The sequence below is a fragment of the Lissotriton vulgaris genome, chromosome 6 (assembly GCF_964263255.1).
Source record: "Lissotriton vulgaris chromosome 6, aLisVul1.2, whole genome shotgun sequence".
NCBI lineage: Eukaryota > Metazoa > Chordata > Amphibia > Caudata > Salamandridae > Lissotriton > Lissotriton vulgaris.
This window is the reverse complement of record NC_141694.1, coordinates 1,770,098,578-1,770,118,039: the sequence shown is the minus strand read 5'-3', so window position 1 is coordinate 1,770,118,039 and position 19,462 is coordinate 1,770,098,578. Positions and strand designations below refer to the sequence as shown.

The following is a 19,462-nucleotide window of genomic DNA, read 5'->3' as shown; positions in this document are numbered from 1 at the left end:
TGAAACATTAATAACAATAACAAAATATTCAGCTGAAATTTTTATATTCCCTCATTTTCTGTAATTCAATAGATTTGTCTCTGGACTGAATGTGTGCTGCAGTACAAGGAAAGGGCAATGCTGTTCTCTACTCCGCTCCCAGGTCCAAGTATTATGAAAGCTCTATAGCTTGCACAGCTGGACTCATGTTTTTTAAAACAACTTCTCTTACAAATGTGTACCAGTAATACATCCATCTTTTAAATTAATGTCATCAATGGTGGGTCCAGATGAGTCACCACTGCCAGCAGGAGCGCTACCTGCATCTGGGAATGAATCGTCCAGCCCCGCTTGGTGGACATCCCACTGGTGCCCTGCTAGACCTTGGCATCTAAAGTCTATTTAAACAAGTATTGGCAGGGCCAATAGGTGTGGCTCTAAAGCAGGGGTACTCATAGTACGGCCCGCGGGCCGCCAGCGCCCCGGCAAGCCTTCCTTGGCGGCCCGCCGGACCTTGCAGACATGTACCAGTTTAAAAAAAAAAAATTCAAGAGTTTTAGTAAACACCGCTGGTTGATGCAGCCTGACTCGGAGAGGCTCTGCTCTAGTGGGGGTGCGCGCCAGGCAAGCTGACTTATCCCGGGCTGCCACACGGGGAGGAAGGGGGGGGGGGTGTCACTAATAATGTGCTGCAGATTTTGGGAAGGCTGGGGAAGGTGGTTCGATGTGTGCAGCAAATAGCTCTTGCTTTTCGTGATAGTTCTAATAGAATTAATACACCTTGCCTAGACAGAGATAGGGAGACAGAGATGGAGAGAGAGGGCGAGGGAGGGAGAGACAGAGGGAGGGAGAGTCAGGGGAGGGCGAGGGAGGGAGAGAGGGAGGGGAGAGTCAGGGGAGGGAGAGAGAGACAGAGGGAGGGAGAGTCAGGGGAGGTTGAGGAAGGGAGAGAGTCAGGGGAGGGAGAGAGAGGGAGAGTGAGGGCGAGGGAGGGAGACAGAGGGAGAGCCAGGGGGGGTGAGGGAGAGTGAGAGTGAGAGTCAGGGGAGGGCGAGGGAGGGGGAGACAGAGGGAGGGAGGGCGAGGGAGGGAGAGACAGAGGGAGGGAGTGTGAGGGGAGGGAGGGAGTGTGAGGGGAGGGAGAGAGTCAAGGGAGGGAGAGAGTCAGGCGAGGGAGGAAGAGAGTCAGAGGAGGGAGAGAGTCAGGGGAGGGCGAGGGAGGAAGAGAGAGAGAGAGTCAGGGGAGGGCGAGGGAGAGAGAGAGAGAGAGAGAGAGAGAGAGAGGGCGAGTCAGGGGAAGGCGAGGGAGGGAAAGAGTCGGGGAGGGAGAGAGAGGGAGAGTCAGGGAAGGGAGAGAGAGGGAGAGTCAGGGGAGGGGAGGGAGGCAGAGGCATAAGGAAGGAGGGAGACGGAGGGAGGGAGGGAGAAAGAGGGAGAAAGAGGGTGAGAGGGAGGAAGACAGGGAGAGAGAGGGAGGGAGACAGTTAGAGAAAGGGAGGGAGACAGTTAGAGAAAGGGAGACGGAGAGAGGGAGAGAGACAAAGAAAGGGAGGGAGACCAAGAGAGGGAGGGATACAGAGAGAGGGAGGGAGACAGAGAGAGGGAGGGATATAGAGGGAGGGAGGGAGACAGATGGAGGGAGGGAGGGAGACAGTTGGAGGGAGTGAGGGAGACAGAGAGGGAGAGAAAAAGAGAGGGAGGGAGAGAAAGAGAGGGTTGGAGAGAAAGAGAGGGATGGAGACAGAGAGGGGAGGTAGAGAAAGAGAGAGGGAGGAAGACAGAGAGAGGGAGGGAGACAGAGAGAGGGAGGGAGACAGAGAGGGAGGGAGACAGAGAGAGGGAGGGAGACAGAGAGAGTGAGGGAGACAGAGAGAGTGAGGGAGACAGAGAGAGTGAGGCAGACAGAGGGAGGGAGACGAGAGAGGGAGGGACGTGGAGAGAGAGAGAGAGGGAGGCAGAGAAATAGAGGGAGGAAGAGAAAGAGAGAGAGGGAGGGAGACAGAGAGAGAAAGAGAGAGAGAGAGATATGTGTGTATGCTTGGTCTGGTGGCTCAGTGGACGAAGACATCCGCTGCCAGGGCCTGTGTTCAACCTCATGGTCACAGTTTTTTTTTGGTCTCTAGCCCCGCCCCCCTCTCTCACTGACCACGCCCCCACCAGTGCGGCCCTCGGCCACAAACTACACTGTAAATTTGGCCCCTGAGATAAAGTTTGTGAGTACCGTGCTCTAAAGGAATGTTGTATGGTAATGTGAAGCATCCCAAGTAGATCGCATGCAAATGGATATGTATTTGCATGAAAGAAAAGAACTGCAGAATAATATTGTTGTAGGTTGAAAGGTCAGGTGACAGTTGCACTGTCAAGGCAGACCTAAACGTCCATGTAGGTTAATGACTGCCTTCCCTCCGTCTGTGCTGCTGCCAGAGTCAAACATCATAAATTGTCTAGTTATCAAAGACACTGTGCCCCTGAAAGTTCAAACGCAGCTGGATAAATAAACACAAGGATTGCAGCTATGTGGAGGGCAAACAATTTTTGTAGAAGCACAAAGCGTTTGCCCAATGAAGACACGTATTTCTAGATCTCAACATGCGGGCGGAGCCAAAGCTCCTCTCCTGGTGATTTACACTTAATTCCAGTTGGGCTGTCAAGCCATACCATTCAAAAGGGAAATTGGAAGTAAACAAGGGAATGTGGTTCCATTGTTTCCATATCAGTGAATCTATCAAAAGTGTCAGAATGAGATCAAGACAAAGCAGAAAGAAGCAGCAAGTTGACCAAGCTGTACAAAAAAAGACATTTATCAACTTATATAAGGATGTGAGCTACAAATGTCAGGCAAAAAGGCTATCTCTTACATATCTTAAAGGGATATTATTTTGTACTTTACTATTAAAATACAAATAGCATTCATTGTTAATGATACCTACTTCCTAACTTATTTTTCTGCCTTTTATACTTTTGGTCTTCTGTGAGGATATAACACTTGCTTAGTACTTGTTTACTTGTTTGGGTCTCGCCTATGCCATCCCGTAGGGATGGTGGGCGAGATTATAGTAAGGCTTTCGAAAAGTCTACCCAAACTGCGGATCGTGTACAGTTCATGTGACCACAACCAAGCGCCCGTGTGCGCGGGCCGCGCTCAGCCGCCACTTCAGCTCACCAGGCTACACACCCCCTCACTCTCCATATGCTTGAGCCTTTCCTTTGATCTCCACTGCCCCCGCATCAGACTTGAAAGGAATGAGCTCCCCCGCCCCCGCCACAGCAATGCCGAGAGCTTGTTTTAACTTTGAGGCAAGCTCAGTTCAGTTTCGCGCGAGGCAATTCTTCCCGTCCCTACCCACTCCTGCAGTCTGATGCCTTCAAACTCGCCCCTGCCCCCCGTTCGTGCCTTCAAATTTTGTTTTCTTCAGAGCCATGACGTTGCGGCTCGTCCCCCACCCCTCTCCCGCATTTAAATGCTTCTTTCTTCAGAACCATGACGTCGTGGGTCGCCCGTCACCCCCTCCCCCCGCATTTAAACGCTTCTTTCTTAGGAGCCATGATGTCGCCGCTCGCCCCCCACCCCCCTTTTTTAGCTGCTCGCTTATTCGATACATGTGGCCAGCCAGCTTTGACTTTTACAGCCCCGACTTCGGAAAGCATACATGCTCCAGTGCAGCGGTGTACATTACAGCACAGGCCTTTGTAGGGGTAGAGATTTCATGGAGCGGTGCCAGAATCAGACACCGGTCTTGGTGCCTCTTAATTAACTATACTGCAGCTATGCCCATGTACATGGAAAACCCTGCACATTTCACCAAAGAGAAATGATCCGTTAATTGCACACCATGTGCCCTTGCCAGAATGTGATCAAAAGAAAGATGCTTTTTTGCAAATGTACATGAAATATGTCCCTCCAGAGCAGAGGGCAACTGATTTCTCTAGCGACGAGGATGAAGACCGCATTTCTGATACAAGGGTAGGTTTGATGGACACTGCTTGTTATTGAAGAACCAAACTGAAACAGCGTTTCAAACCTAATGCGTTTCCTTGTTTAAAAGCAAACTGACGTGTTCATGATTAAGAAAGTATTTATGGCTTGAAAAGAACAAAAAAAAACTAGACGACCAGAATAGAGAAATGGCAGAATATAAAGACTATCTGACTCAAACTAAGATCAAAAAAATTGAAAAAGATCTTAAAAAATTCAGCTACCTAAAGACTTACCCGTACGCTGCAGATGATTACACAACACCTAAAAAAGACACAGACAGCTCGGGAGATAGCTCCGTCTCCAGCAACTCTAGCTCTGGGTCGAACAAATCTAGAGGCCGAGGACAAAGAGGCCAACATTGGCAGCAACCATGGCAAGGACCACCACAACATTGGCAAGGCCCACCACAGGGCACACCTTATGGCCCACCACCGTTTGGTCCAATGCAACCACCACCATTTTTCGGTTATCCACCAATGTATGCACCAGGCAATATGCCATACTTTCAGGGCAACAACAACCAACGTTGTCCTTTTTTAGGGCAGGGCCGGAGACAACGTGGGAAGACTCGGAACCCCACACACGTCCAATGGGCCCCAGAGGAAGAACCGGTGAGCGCCAATACTAGGAACAAATCGAGGGAGCAACCGGGCACCAGCAGATGAGGCCTACTAGCCCTCTAGTCTTCAACATATCATCCACCAAATTAACTCAGGAAGAGATCGACGTCCTCAACAAAGGACTATCGTTTGTCCCCACAGCGAAACTGGACCTCTTCAAACTACACCAAGAACTTGCTGAGTTTTTCCGAAAACTAAAACTTAAAGCGTTCTTTGAGAAACAAAACAACCTGACCATCACCAGTGAAAACATTAATGAGACAGGTCTAAAAATTAAATCTAACTTTGTTCCACCACCGGCCACAATACCGGTTGAGATGAACAAGTTACTTACCTTCGGTAACGATATATCTGTAAGAAACATTAGTTAGTGTTAGATTCCTTACCTTAGAATATCCCCAGGCGTCAGTCTGGATCCGGAAACTTTTGCGTAGCAGTACCCCTGCGCGTCGGTAGGTGTCGTCTGCAGGCGTCCCCTGCGGCTCCGCGTCCGTCGTCGGCGTCGTGCGCCGTGATGACGTCGCTGGAGTACATAGACGCCGCCTCCGCGCGCTGACGTCAGTTCTTTGCACACAGCATTTCCGCGCCAGGAGACGCAGAGCCATGAGAGAACCAACACTGGTGCCATGTAAAAACTAGGGCCCTGAAAGGGATGACCTTAACCCTAGGTATCAGTTCGCAGAACGGGGAGGATGGGTGGGTTCGGTAAGGAATCTAACACTAACTAATGTTTCTTACAGATATATCGTTACCGAAGGTAAGTAACTTGTTCATCTGAAAGAAACACGTTAGTGTTAGATTCCTTACCTTAGAATACATACCCCAGCAATACCAACCCCGGTGGTGGGTCTGCGAACCAATACAACTACACCAGAAAGTCCTGGAGGACAGAACGGCCAAAGAAGCCATCCCTCCGGACTTGACTGTCCAGGCAGTAGTGCCTCGCAAAGGTGTGCAGCGAGGCCCACGTAGCCGCTTGGCAAATGTCCTGCAAGGGGACTCCCCGGCCCAGGGCAGTGGTAGCCGCCGTGGCCCGAGTGGAATGGGCCCTCAGCCCAACAGGAGGCTCCTTCCGAGCCAAAGAGTAGCACGCTTTGATGCAGAGGACGACCCATCGAGAGATGGTTCGTTTACAGACCGCCCGTCCCTTCTTCGCACCCACGTAGCCAACAAACAGTTGGTCATCCACCCGGAACTGGCGTGTGCGATCCATGTAAAATGAAAGCGCACGTTTTGGGTCCAGACGATGGAGCCGCTCTTCATCCTTTGAAGGATGCGGAGGCGGGAAGAAGGAAGGGAGGGTGATGGACTGCCCGATGTGAAAGGCCGAAACAACCTTGGGCAGGAAAGAAGGTCTGGTCCTCAGAACCACCTTATCAGGATGAATGGACAGGAAAGGAGGTTGGACAGAAAGAGCCTGGAGCTCACTCACTCTCCTGGCAGAGGTGATGGCAACCAGGAAAGCCGTCTTTAAAGTCAGGAGACGGAGAGGACAAGAATGAAGGGGCTCAAAGGGAGCACACATTAGAAAGGTCAGAACCAGGTTCAAATCCCACTGAGGCATCACAAACGGAACAGGTGGAAACATGTGAGTGATGCCTTTCAAGAATCGAGTTACAATCGGGGATTTGAACAAAGAAGGCTGATCAGGAAGCCTTAAAAAGGCTGAAAGGGCAGAAAGGTAACCCTTGATAGTGCCCAGAGCAGAGCCCTGCTGGGCAAGAGAAAGAAGAAACAGAAGAACCTCCGAAAGAGGGGCAGAAAGAGGATCCACAGCCTTTGCTGTGCACCATGCCACAAATCTGTTCCACCGACAGGCGTATACCGACTTAGTGGAGGGACGCCTGGCTGCCAGAATAACATCACAGACTTCAGGAGGCAAGTCAAATGGCCTCAACTGCCGCCGCTCAATCTCCAAGCATGGAGGTGGAGACTGGACAGGTTCGGGTGGAGGACCGTCCCCTGCTGCTGCGACAGAAGGTCCTCCTGAAGGGGCAGGCGGATCGGGGGACCGACTGACATGCTGAGTAGCTCGGGATACCAGTATCTTCGAGCCCAGTCCGGAGCCACAAGGATAACTTGGGCCCGGTCGCGCCTGATCTTCTTCAGCACTCTGGGCAGAAGTGGTATAGGCGGAAAGGCGTATAACAGACCGCAACTCCACTCGCGCCGAAAGGCGTCGCCGTGCGAGTGCCGTCTTGGAAACTCCAACGCGCAGAACTGATGACATTGCGCGTTCTCTTCGGTGGCGAATAGATCTAACCAAGGCTCTCCCCATTGCAGAAAGATGCCTTGCGCCACGTCCGAGTTCAGACGCCATTCGTGATCCATCGAGCACCGACGGCTGAGTTCGTCCGCCCTGGCGTTCAGAGAACCTGCCAGGTGTTGAACCGTCAGAGTCACGCCCTGACGTTCCAGCCATTGCCAGAGGCGCAGAGCCTCCTGGCAAAGGGTCCACGACCCCACACCGCCCTGTTTGTTGCAGTACCACATGGCGGTGGTGTTGTCGGTGAACACCTGCACCACACTCCCGTTGACAAAGGGGAGGAATGCCTTCAGTGCCAGACGAATCGCCCGCAGCTCCAACATGTTGATATGGAGCCGGGACTCCGCCGGAGACCAGATGCCTCTGATCTCTGCCTCTCCCAAGTGGCCACCCCAGCCCTGGAGGGACGCGTCCGTCACGACAACGTGCTCCGGATGGGGAAGGGAGAGGGACTTGCCCCTGACCCAATCGCGGTCCGTAAGCCACCACTGCAGTTGTCTCGCAGTGCCCTCCGAGATCAAGACGTGGTCGGACAAGTTGCCCTGATGCTGGGCCCACTGAAACTTCAGGTCCCACTGCAGAGCCCGCATCCGCCACCGAGCGTGATGCACCAGAAGGATGCAGGAAGCCATCAGTCCCAGCAGCCGCAGCGTCAACCTGACCGAAACCCGGGATAGCGGCTGAAAGATGGGAATCAAAGCCTGAATATCCCGAACCCGCCGTTCCGGAGGATAAACCCGAAACTGCGCCGAGTCCAGAACCGCTCCGATGAAAAGGAGCTTTTGAGAGGGACACAGGTGTGATTTCGGCACATTGATGGAGAACCCCAGGTCGTGCAAGAGGTCTGCCGTCATCTGAAGGTGGTGGACGACTGTCTGGGGCGAGCCCGCCTTCAACAACCAGTCGTCTAGGTAGGGGAAGACTGAAACCCCCAACCTGCGCAGATGGGCTGCGACCACCGCCATCACCTTTGTGAACACCCGTGGGGCGCTGGTAAGGCCGAAGGGGAGCACGATAAACTGAAAATGCTCCTGGCCTACCGTGAACCGCAGGTAACGCCGGTGGGCCGGCAGGACGGGGATGTGAAAATAGGCGTCCTGCAAGTCCAACGCTACCATCCAGTCTAGTGGGTCTAGAGCAGCCAAGACCTGAGCTAACGTCAACATCTTGAACTTCTCCTTCCGGAGGAAGCCGTTGACGTTCCTTAGATCCAAGATAGGACGTAGGCCCCCCTTGTCCTTCTTGGGCACCAGAAAGTAGTGGGAATAACAACCACACCCTACTTCTGGCCCAGGAACGCGCTCGATGGCCCCCTTGGCCAAGAGGGCCGTAACTTCCTCCTGCAGAAGTGTCAAGTGGTCCCCCGACACACGGTGGTTCTGCGGTGGCATGGCTGGAGGAGAGGTCTCGAAGGGGAGGGAGTAGCCCCTTCGGACGATTTGCAGCACCCACCTGTCCGAAGTGATCGTGCGCCAGTGAGCGTGGTGATGGCGAACCCTGCCACCCACTGGCGTCACATGGGGCCGAAAGCACGGACTAGGAGGATTTTGGGGTAGATGCTGCGGGGGAAGGTGTGGTCTGACCCCGCCGTTGTCCCCGACCGCCGCCACGGCGGTTTCCACGGCCGCCACCGCGTTGAAAGGATTGTTGCGGCGCGTGGCTGGCAGCACGTGTGGGGGCGCCCCTTCCTTGGCCACGAAAGGGACGAAACAAACCCGTTTGCTGACGCTGGGTCGAGAGACCCAAGGACTTGGCCGTGACCCTGGAGTCCTTGAAGCGTTCCAGCGCGTGGTCCGCTTTGTCACCGAACAGGTGACAGCCATCAAACGGCATGTCCATCAGGGTATTCTGGACATCAGCCGAAAAATTGGCGGATCTCAGCCAGGCGTGGCGACGAATCGCCACCGTCGTAGACATAGCCCTGCCCAGCGAGTCGGTCGTATCAAGACCACACCGAATTGAATATTTCGCTGCATCTCGGCCCTCAGCCACAGCCTGACCGAGCTTTGCCCGCACCTCCATGGGGCATTCTGGCAGCAGCTCCGCGACCGTATCCCACACAGAGTGGGTGTAGCGGCCCAAGAGGCAGGCGGTGTTGCAAGACCGCAGGCCCAAACTAATGGACGAGAAGACCTTTTTGCCAAACTGGTCATACCTCTTGGATTCCCGGTCGGGCGGGGCCGACGGGAATGCGGACTGGGAGGTCGAGGCCTGGATCACCAGACTCTCAGGGGTGGGGTGGGTAGACAGGTACTTGGGGTCGTCCGGACAAGGACGGTGGCGCCTGGCCACGTTCCGATCAACAGGCGCACCTGAAGCGGGCCTGGACCACGTGCCCAACAGAACGTCAGACAAGGCTTCATTAAACGGCAGCAGTGGCTCCACTGGGCATGACTGCGGTTTGAAGACCTCGGTGAGGATGTTAGGACTCACGGCCGCGACGGGGAGCTCAAGGTGTAAGGCCTTGGCAGCCCTCATCAGCACCACAGAATAGGCAGCTCCCTCCACCGATGCCACAGTTGGAGGAGAGATCAAACCAGGGTTAGGAGAGTCGTCCAAACCACTGGCATCCCCCAAGTCACCTGTCCAGTCTGGGTCATACTGGCACTCGCGAGCCAGAGGGTCCTCGGACCCCTCCCAACCTTCACCGTACTCCTCATCCTCTCCGTATTCGGAGTCAATGATGAAGACCGGCTCCTCGGGGTTCATGGGCCCCATCGGCGCCGGGACCGGCGTCGTGCGACGCCCGTCCGGCGCCGTGTCCGGCGTCGGAGAAGGTAAGGGGACGGCGCCGCCCGGAGCCGGCGTCGGAACCCCACCGCCGGCCGGAACCGGCAGCGGAGAACCGGCGCCGCGCGGGGGCGGCGTCGGGGGCAACCCCGATGGCAACGGCGCCGGGGAGGCCGGAAGACCAGCCGGCGCCGATCCCGAAGGCCCCTGCGGCGCCGGGGTCGGAGCCGTCGGCGGCGCCGGGGCCGGAGCACCCGACGGCGCCGAGGCAGGGACACCCGAACCGCTAGGGCCCCCAGACGGTAGCACTGGGCCCGAAGGCGCCGTAGGCCCCGTCGGAGAAGCGAGCGCCCTCATGGCCATGAGGAACGCCTCGATCTCCTCAGGCGTCGCGCCATGCCCAGGGACCGGAGGGTATGAGGCAGGCCGCGCCGGCGACTCTCGCGGAGCCGCGGGGTTGGGGTCACCCGAGCCCCCGGCCGCATCGCGCGAGCGTCGGGGGGAGTCGGGGGTACGATGACGACGCCCCGACTTCTTGTGCTTCTTACCTGACGAGCCTGACGAGTGGTGTCGACTTCCGGAGCGCCCGGCGCGGCTCCGCGACCGCTCCCTCGAACGCTCTCTCGACCTCCGGCCGGACCGGGACCGCTCCCGGTCCCGACGTGGGGCCGACACCCGGAGCTCCAGTAGCTTGCGGGACCGCTCCCGCCTAGCCTTGTTGGTAAGGGCCCGGCAGTCGACGCAGGAGTCCACGTCGTGGTCAGGGCCCAGACACCGGAGGCAGAGGCGGTGATGGTCTGTGACCGACATCGTGCGCTCACAGTCATCGCAATTCTTAAACCCAGGCATCCTATCAGGCACAGTAGAGGAAAAAACAATCGAAAAACTTGGTCAAAGACCGGAGTACTGCTCTTCAGATCTGCGTCCACTGGCGCGGAAAAAAGAAGAACTGACGTCAGCGCGCGGAGGCGGCGTCTATGTACTCCAGCGACGTCATCACGGCGCACGACGCCGACGACGGACGCGGAGCCGCAGGGGACGCCTGCAGACGACGCCTACCGACGCGCAGGGGTACTGCTACGCAAAAGTTTCCGGATCCAGACTGACGCCTGGGGATATTCTAAGGTAAGGAATCTAACACTAACGTGTTTCTTTCAGATTACAACCTTCGAACAAGCGGTATACACTGAAGTGGAACAATTAGAACATAAGGAACCTTTTCACAATCTCTCGAAAAAAGAACGAGATGTCATTAAGAAACTCCAGAACAACCCAACCCTCATAATAAAGCCTGCAGATAAAGGGGGCGGTATAGTCCTCATGGACAAAACCGACTACCACAAGGAGTGCACAAGACTCCTGAGCGACGCCAGGAACTACAAACTGCTCAGATCGGACCCTACGGATGACCTAAGAGAAACCATCATCCACCTAGTGACGGAAGCAAAGGGCACAGAGAAAATTTCAAAACAAGAAGCGGATTTTCTGTGCACAAAAAATGCAAGAACACCTTACTTCTACATCCTGCCCAAGGTACACAAGGGCATCAGCCCTCCACCAGGGAGACCGATTGTGTCTGGGATACAATCCCTCTTGGAACCACTATCACGGTTCTGTGACTTCTTCCTTAATCCCTTGGTGCAATGCACGCCATCATACATAAAGGACACTAAGCACCTCTTGACCATCATCAAAGATATCAAAGATATGGAGAAGTGTGGCTCACCGGTTAGAGGAGGCAGACCCAGAAGCAGAGGTCGGCCCGGGACCAGGGTTCAATTCCCGACGCGGCAGGGTTTGGAGCCCAAATGTCCACGGACCTGATAATTCTCGCTTCGGTGCCTACTTGAATCAGGGGTTCACGCTCTGCAACTCTGGGCAATAGCTTGCTCAATCTCCACTACGGCCCCCGCGGCGGGATGCCTGGCTTTCACCTTGGGGGTGCCCAGCTGGGCTATCCCACAGGGAAAAACCAGGACGGGTTCCCAAAGCAAGCGCCGAGATACCCTTTGTGGTGATACGTGCGCTATATAAGAAACTACGTTACATTTTTTTTTTTTATCACCTTTGATCCCTCCAATCAAATCCTGGTGGGCCTAGACATCGAGAGTCTATACACCAGTTTGCCGCAAGACGCCACTCTGGAGGTCCTTCGAGACGTTCTACTGGGTACCAACTGGACATACCAAACACCGGTGAGCTTCATTATGGACTGTGCCACCTTAGCTTTGAAGGAGAACTATTTCGAGTAGGAGGGAAAGCTTTACTTACATACCAACGGTACCTCGATGGGGAGTGTTTTCGCGCTTAGCGTGGCAGGTCTATACGTTCATCACTTTGAACACACATTCATTCAAACCGCTACCAACCCACACCTGATAAAGATCAAGCTATGGCGTCGTTACATAGACGATATCCTCATCATCTGGGAAGGTGACCAAGACTCACTAAACTCTTTCCTCATCTGGGTCAACAATTGTGACCCTTACCTTAAATTCACTTGCACCAGCAGCAAATCTGAACTTTCCTTCCTTAATTTACTTATCAAGGCAGAAGGAGGAGGCCTGAAAACCACCACTTTCTTCAAACCAACAGCAAGAAATTCTCTCCTGCACTTCGAAAGTTTCCACCCTCGACCTCTGAGGGAAAACCTGCCGTACGGACAATTTTTACGTCTACGGCGTAACTGCAGTGAATTATCAGACTTCAATAAACAGTCCAAAGACCTGGCTGATAAACTTCTTGAGAGAGGTTACCCCAACAGAATTATACAAAAAACAAAGAAAAGGGCCAGAAACCAGAACAGAGAGGCCCTCCTCGAAAACATCGTCAAACCTCCGGAAGACCCAGTACTCACCTGTGCCACCACATACAACACAGCATCCACACAGGTGTCCAGAATAATCCAAAAGAACTGGAAAATCATCAACTCGGGTACTAGGAACTGGGCAAAACCAAGATTTGCCTACAAGAGAAGCAAAAACTTCAGGGACCAATTGGTCTCCACCAGGCCTAGATCACCGAACACTCCCACATGCAATACAATCCTAAATGCTTGGGGACTACCTAAACTCGCTGGCCATCAACCATGCAATGATTGCAGCGTGTGCCATTTAACCTCATCGTCCAAAACACTGTCACTTGAACCCGGCAAAGTCTGGACTCAACGCCAGTTCACAAACTGTAACTCTGCCAACCTTGTATACTTAATGACCTGCATGTGTGGTCTTAGATACGTAGGCATGACCACCCGCAAAGTAAAAACGAGAATGACCGAACACAGAAGCACCATCAGATGCGGCAAGAATGTGAGTAAATTTACTGACCATTTCCTCACACATAACCTTACTCCTAATGACTTCAACTGGACTGTGATTGAACAGTTCAAGTTGACAGACAGAAACGAAAGGGACCTGCTCAGCAAAGAACAACGCTGGATATACCGTCTCTCTACCCATATCCATGGCTTTAACGACTCCATACCTTGGAACTCTTTAAACCATTAATCCCTAAACCATGGACTCCGACTGTTCAGGGTTTACCCTCAACAATAGTGTTCCCAGTCAACTCATTGCGCTCCAATTGTAATTCCTTTAACTCTAGTTTTAATTTTTATAAACCATGATCCCGTGAGGTAATCCCCCACCGTTGAATCCTCATGACCCTTATTCAAGGGACAAGCACTGCGCATGCTCGGCCACTACCACTTCGGCACACATACGCGTTGTGAACACCCACTAACTCCACACCCATGCGTGATAAGCGGCATATGACTCAGCGAAAGCGCAAGCATGCACCCTCCTCTATCTCTACCACATACAGGTACAATCAATCCGGCATTCCATAACCTATATAATGACCGTCCAAGGCCCATTACCTCCGTACCGGGCACCGCAGAAGGACGTAGGTTCCAAGGAGGATCTAGACCGGCATTACCGTGAGTAAGACCACATCTAATCAAGCTCCAGAACAGGGGTAAGCCACAACAACCTTCTTCCCTTGCAGGTTGTTTTATAACTGTACATTTTCTCTAGGGTCTCTATCTCTGCCAGGTGACCCAAGAAGGCTTCAACAGAAAAAGCCTATGTGAGGATAAAATGTTTCACCAACTTGTGCCTCACTTGGTTAACATATCGCTGTTTTAGCCCACCACCACTTCCGAACAATTTCGGCGTAGAATTGTCACGCCCTCTTGGCATACTTTCTTGCCACATCGCTGCCGTCTAAATTTCGGACACCCACCTAATAAGTCGGCATCATTGCATTGAATGCTCTGAACATCTGTCTTAAATACTAAATATGACTCTTCCCTGTACGTTTGTCCTTGTCCTTCATGTTTTGTGTAGCAATACCAGAGGGAATCCCCCTCTAACACATATACGCACTTTAGGGCATGCAACACATTGTTATCAATTAACACAATCACTATAATTTAGTTCTTTAGTTTAATTGCACTTCTTCACATATCATTTGGTCCTGAGGAAAGCCAGTTTTAATAAAAAGGCCTGGCTGAAACATGTCGACCACACAGGATGCAGGAGTTCATAATTTAACTCCACCACATCCACTTGCCTTTTAACCGCCAACAGGGGCCCAGAAATTAAATTTAATTGATCCCTCGGGTACTGGGACTTCCGGTATGGCATTTTAACTTTCACTTCCTTCACCTTTTCACTTCACACTCAGCAAGAATACCAGTTCCGCAGTAACATCTGGCGTCGCAGCACACCCGGCACACATTCGGTGTCACTGTGGTGGGCCCGATGATGAAGCATGCCACCGACTAGGTCGGTGGGTGAGGGCTTCATGAAAAACCCAAGCGGTTCTTTTTCTTCGGAAAACGTACAACTCTGAGTCTTTTCACCTTCTAAATACATATATGGTACTGGTCCTTCTTGATAGAACATTGAAAAGAACAAGCCCATTAAAGTGCTGCTGTTGGCGCTTAACGCGTGTGCTTTGTTAATTGCAGGGTATTACCTGTTCCGTGGACGCCTGTAAAATAGTGCATCGATTTTATTTTTTTAAACTAAAGTTGCAGTAGCTAGACCCCAGAACCGAGGCTCTGATGTTAAACTTTTTTGGGACTATCCCAGAAATGCTGGTCCAGAGTTAATGTTTCCTGCAGCAGTTTCTCCAGTATTTGGAAATGATTTGGAGTTTGTAGGGTATAATCCATAACATTTCTGTTGACTATTGCCGCACATCACCCAGGCAGCAAAAAATGCCAAAGACCTTTTACAAAGGGGTTGGCCCTTCATCTCCTTGTACCTCGTACATGTCAGAAACAACATCAACCCCGGGACATCTGTGTGTTTGTTTCAGTTGAGGGATTTTTTTTTAATAATCGTGAGACTTGAGATGTCATTTATGAAACCCATATGGGAGAAGTAAACTAGCCCTATGACTGCCTACTCTTTTTCCCCCCCCAAGTTTTATTTAGTGTTTTTTGCTAACTTGCCTATCCCACCCCAATACTGCCAACACGTGTCCCTAATATGAGTGTTTGGAGGTTGGTTAGTTATTCTCTCTGCATGGGTTTTACCAGCGCTTTGGTTCTTTGTGATAATTTAGACTCTGTGCGTGTTTATTTTTAGTTTTTTAATATAATTGTTGAAATATGCTTTGTGTGCGCCACTTCTCTTTTCTTACTTTTTTTCTGACGACGTTCCAGACTCCCTAACTGCATCAGTAGTTGCACATATCTCTGCCTGTCGCTTTCTGTCAATCTGCAACTGTTAAATTAAAGGCACACCACATAATTCAAAATCCACAATACGTCACTCCACAATGCACAATACCATTCCACATAACAAACTCCATAACACACAATCTCGCTCTACATAATTGATCATTTCATTACTATCCACATAATTCCACAGCACACCATGCCACATATTTTCTCCACACAAATCCACTCCACATAATTCCACACAATACTACAACTAACTAATATAATACAACCCAAGTAATACCACTATACACCACATACATACACTCCATAATACATAGGGGAAAAACATTGCCATGTACTGTGCCAAATAGCTCTAACTCAAACAAATGCGAGACCTGTTGCATTTCCAATGCTTGGTTTTTATAATGTTTGTGGCATTTGTATAGCGCCATTGGTAAAGCATCTAAATCTGCCTGTGCATCATTATCAAGTTCAGAACCATATATTTATATTTAACATTGCTTGATCATTTATTTTTTTGCACTGTACCAAATATCACAGTTCTGCCATTTCTTAGCACCGAAAATAAAAGATGTTACGATTACTTAACCTATAGCAATCAATGTAGCCACCCTGGAAGGGTGAAAGGCTGACTGCCTTGAAGCAATTCAAACGCTTGTTCTGTCTCGCAGGATTTATCAGCCTCACTGTGTTATGTTTATAAAATGTACGGGTAACATGCGTTTTTCCTTATGTCATGCCAAACCTTACCCTTGAAAAATCCTTGTTGTAAATCTGCCTGCTACTCTGGCAAGTAGCCGCCTGGACCGGTGAGTCTGTATCAGACCGCTCGGACACAGCTTTATGTACATGTGTTTTTTTCCCTGCAGTTTTTATATTGCACAACGTTGCTACAAGGGCACTGTGGGGCTTTATAGGACCACCAGATTACATTACATGAGGGTAGTCATGTTTTTAGGGACGTAGAGATTAAGCGATTTGCCCAGAATCACAGGTTGTAGAGCAGATGCCGGGACTCAAAACCTGTTTCCTAGTTCTAAAGTCGGCAGCTCAGGTGGTTGGGCCACATCCCTTCAACTACTCTCTGCGTTAGGCCCATGCTATACAATACAATACCCAATGGTTGTATGTTTTTACAACGAATTCCGTTGCAACGCATGCCTTTACCACGCATGCGTTACAACGGAATACTATTTCAACGTAGAACCTTTTCCTCAATTTGTTCGTGGTGACGTCGTACGTCGTTAAGAGGAAGCGGAAGTTTCTTTCCGTTTCCTCTTAAACGACGCTGAGTGACTTTAGGTGAGTTTCTTTTTTTGGGGGGGGAGACCCCCCCAAGCCCCCTTTTTAATGTTAGCCTTTACTACACATGCCTTTATTACGTACCTCGTAGTAAAGGTATGCGTGGTAAAGGCTTTCGTGGTAACCACGCATGCGTTGTAATGCATGCGTGGTTAATGTTTTCGTGGAAACGGCTTCGTTGTAGTGGCCGTTTCCCTTAAAGACAATACCGTGGGGTTTGTATGAGCTGCTTAAAACTGCTAGAACTGATTAAACAAACCGCACCATGAAGAAGTGAGACAGAAACCCGGGCAGCGGCTCCAACCCTTCGTGACCCCTCCACTGCTGACGCGAAGTCACTCTTTTCACGATAGTAACTATTTTATGTAGCGTCGATATCTTGCTTCTTCGTAGCGCTTTGAGTTGTTGACTGTACTCCTTTTACGGACGTCAGGAATAAGAGAACAGTGACATGCAAACTAATTTCTCTAGAAGGTGCATTAACCCACTGAGGTGCCTCGCCGGTTCAGGAAGTGAACATGTTTAGTTTGTTCCAGTAGTGAACTGTGAGGTCCGTGTTTACGAGTTGGAGGCTAGGTGACCGCCTGGCACCCCCTTGTACCTCCAGCTCTTACCCCTCTGCCTGTAATGACCTGCTCATTGTTGGAGTCTCTGGAACTTGTTCTCGTGCGAGCCCCGCCCCTTCTACTCCCCCTCACTTGTGCACAATTTCTGTGCAGTGCTGTGGCTTTGTAGTCAGATGTGCACTATACAAATCTCTCATACACACATTGGACAGTACAGTGTCTGCTTTTAAAGTTCGGCAGGCCCTAGATTTCAAGGAAACTCACCTGCGGCAAGAAATAACGCAAGTTGCAGTTCAAAAACAAGCACTGGCACAGCCAATGGTAGGGCGCTGCCTACCTTTTGGCTTTACAATGCTAGCTTTCTTTTTCTGTTTTTCGTAAAAAAATGATTGTCGGTGGAGCTACACAGCACTCACCAGTATATAAGAATCATCTAAAGTCAAAATAATGTTTTGGGTCACACATTGCATTAGCAGCTCTGAAAGGAACTACTTTGCGTGCAGATGTGCTTCTTGTGACAGAGAAAAATTCCATCACTCACGTTAGAGTTAGCAAATGGCTGCGATAGGGCTGACCTGTTACCCCTAGCTGCATGCTGTAATGGTTGGAAGAAAAATGTGAATGACATGACAACAGACCATTGGAGGAAGAAGGGTGGCTGAAAGACCCTATAAGCAGGGCCACGTGAAGTTCATTTGAGGATATAATGCGAGGGTCACTTTAAGAGCTAACATGAGGGTTATTTTATTAAATGCTTCAGATTTCACAGGAGTGTCTCCATCAGCCGGCCGATTAATCAATGTACTGGTACACTACTTCTTCCCAGTGGCGATAGATGCAAAGCGGAAGTGTGCCTGGGATTTATTGAGGCTTAACAGCAGTGCAAGGTGTAACTCGGACCGACCGTCAAGAAGGGAGCAGGGAGTCCGGAAACACATGCAACCACACACACAAACGCAACCACACACACAAACACAACAACACACACACACAACCACACATACAACCACCCGCCAGTGCACACTTTCACCAAGCACAGACACCATTAGTCATCAGTGCACGCTTTCACCGGGCACAAACACCACCAGCCGTCAGTGCACGCTTTGACGGGACACAAACACCACCAGCCGCTAGAGCACGCTCCCACCAGCCGTCAGTGCACGCTTTCACCAGGCACACACACACCACCAGCCGTCAGTGCACGCTTTCACCAGGCACACACACACCACCAGCCCTCAGTGCACGCTTTCACCAGGCACACACAAACCACCAGCCGTCAGTGCACGCTTTCACCAAGCTCACACACCACCAGCCGTCAGTGCACGCATTCATCAGACACACACCACCAGCCGTCAGTGCACGCTTTCACCAGGCACACACACCATCAGCCATCAGTGCACAATTTCTACAGACACACACACTACCAGCCATCAGTATACACATCAATTGTTAACACATCCACAATTAACTTTTGTAACAATAGCAGTATGGCTCACTTTACTTTTACGACAGGAAAAGTGACAGAGTGCACACCGAAACTGTTCATGTTCCATCAGTAGTTCATTTGTTTATTTGTTGGTGTGCATGCCCGGTATCGTGGATTGCCATACCACGTTAAGTATAAATCACCGAAAAAAGATGGGGCATCATGACACCCCATTCCAGACGCAAGCACTTTACTTTTAAACATATTCATTTAAAGCGCAGCATGCCACCTTTGCTACAAAAAAAAAAATGTGGCCTACAATTTATAGACTTTTGTTGCAATTGGTGTTGCAATATTTAGCAATGCCAATAGCTCAAACTTAATTAATGCGAGACCTATTGCATTGTAAATGCTTGTTTTAACTGGCTAACCTAATAAGTCTTCAATCGGACATATCGAACTCAATATTCAAATTATTGTGTTGCTCAGCAAACAGCACAAATATTCAGCCATCTTGAAAACCACCTCACAGAAATAGGAAGCATTTTTGTTCAACATATAATTAAGTGCTTGACTGGATCAATCTATGATCACACCATTGTATTGTATTGTAATTGCATTTATATAGCGCTTACTACCCCTGACGAGGCGTCAAAGCGCTTTTTCGGCGAGTAGCGCGCTACTCTGGGACCCATAGAGGATCAGTGTTGAATTTGTATAGTGAAACATGCAAGTACATTTTAAATGGTGGATAGGTTAGTCAGTTATTTGGATTTGGAAGGATAGCAGAAGGATAAAGGAGGACAAAGGTTTGTATTTATATAGTGCTTATTGACGCACGCTATTCAGGAAGCCTACAAAGGATTAGTGGTGAATTAATATGGTGAAATATGAATTAA

At 50.7% G+C, this 19,462-nt stretch overlaps 1 protein-coding gene across 3 annotated transcripts in view; it reads right to left on the bottom strand.

The window, feature by feature from the left end:
* The window catches only part of NCOA1 (nuclear receptor coactivator 1), a 1,223,800-nt gene that overhangs the window by 330,127 nt on the left and 874,211 nt on the right, over nucleotides 1-19,462 (bottom strand). The gene's annotated exons all lie outside the window — the stretch shown is intronic.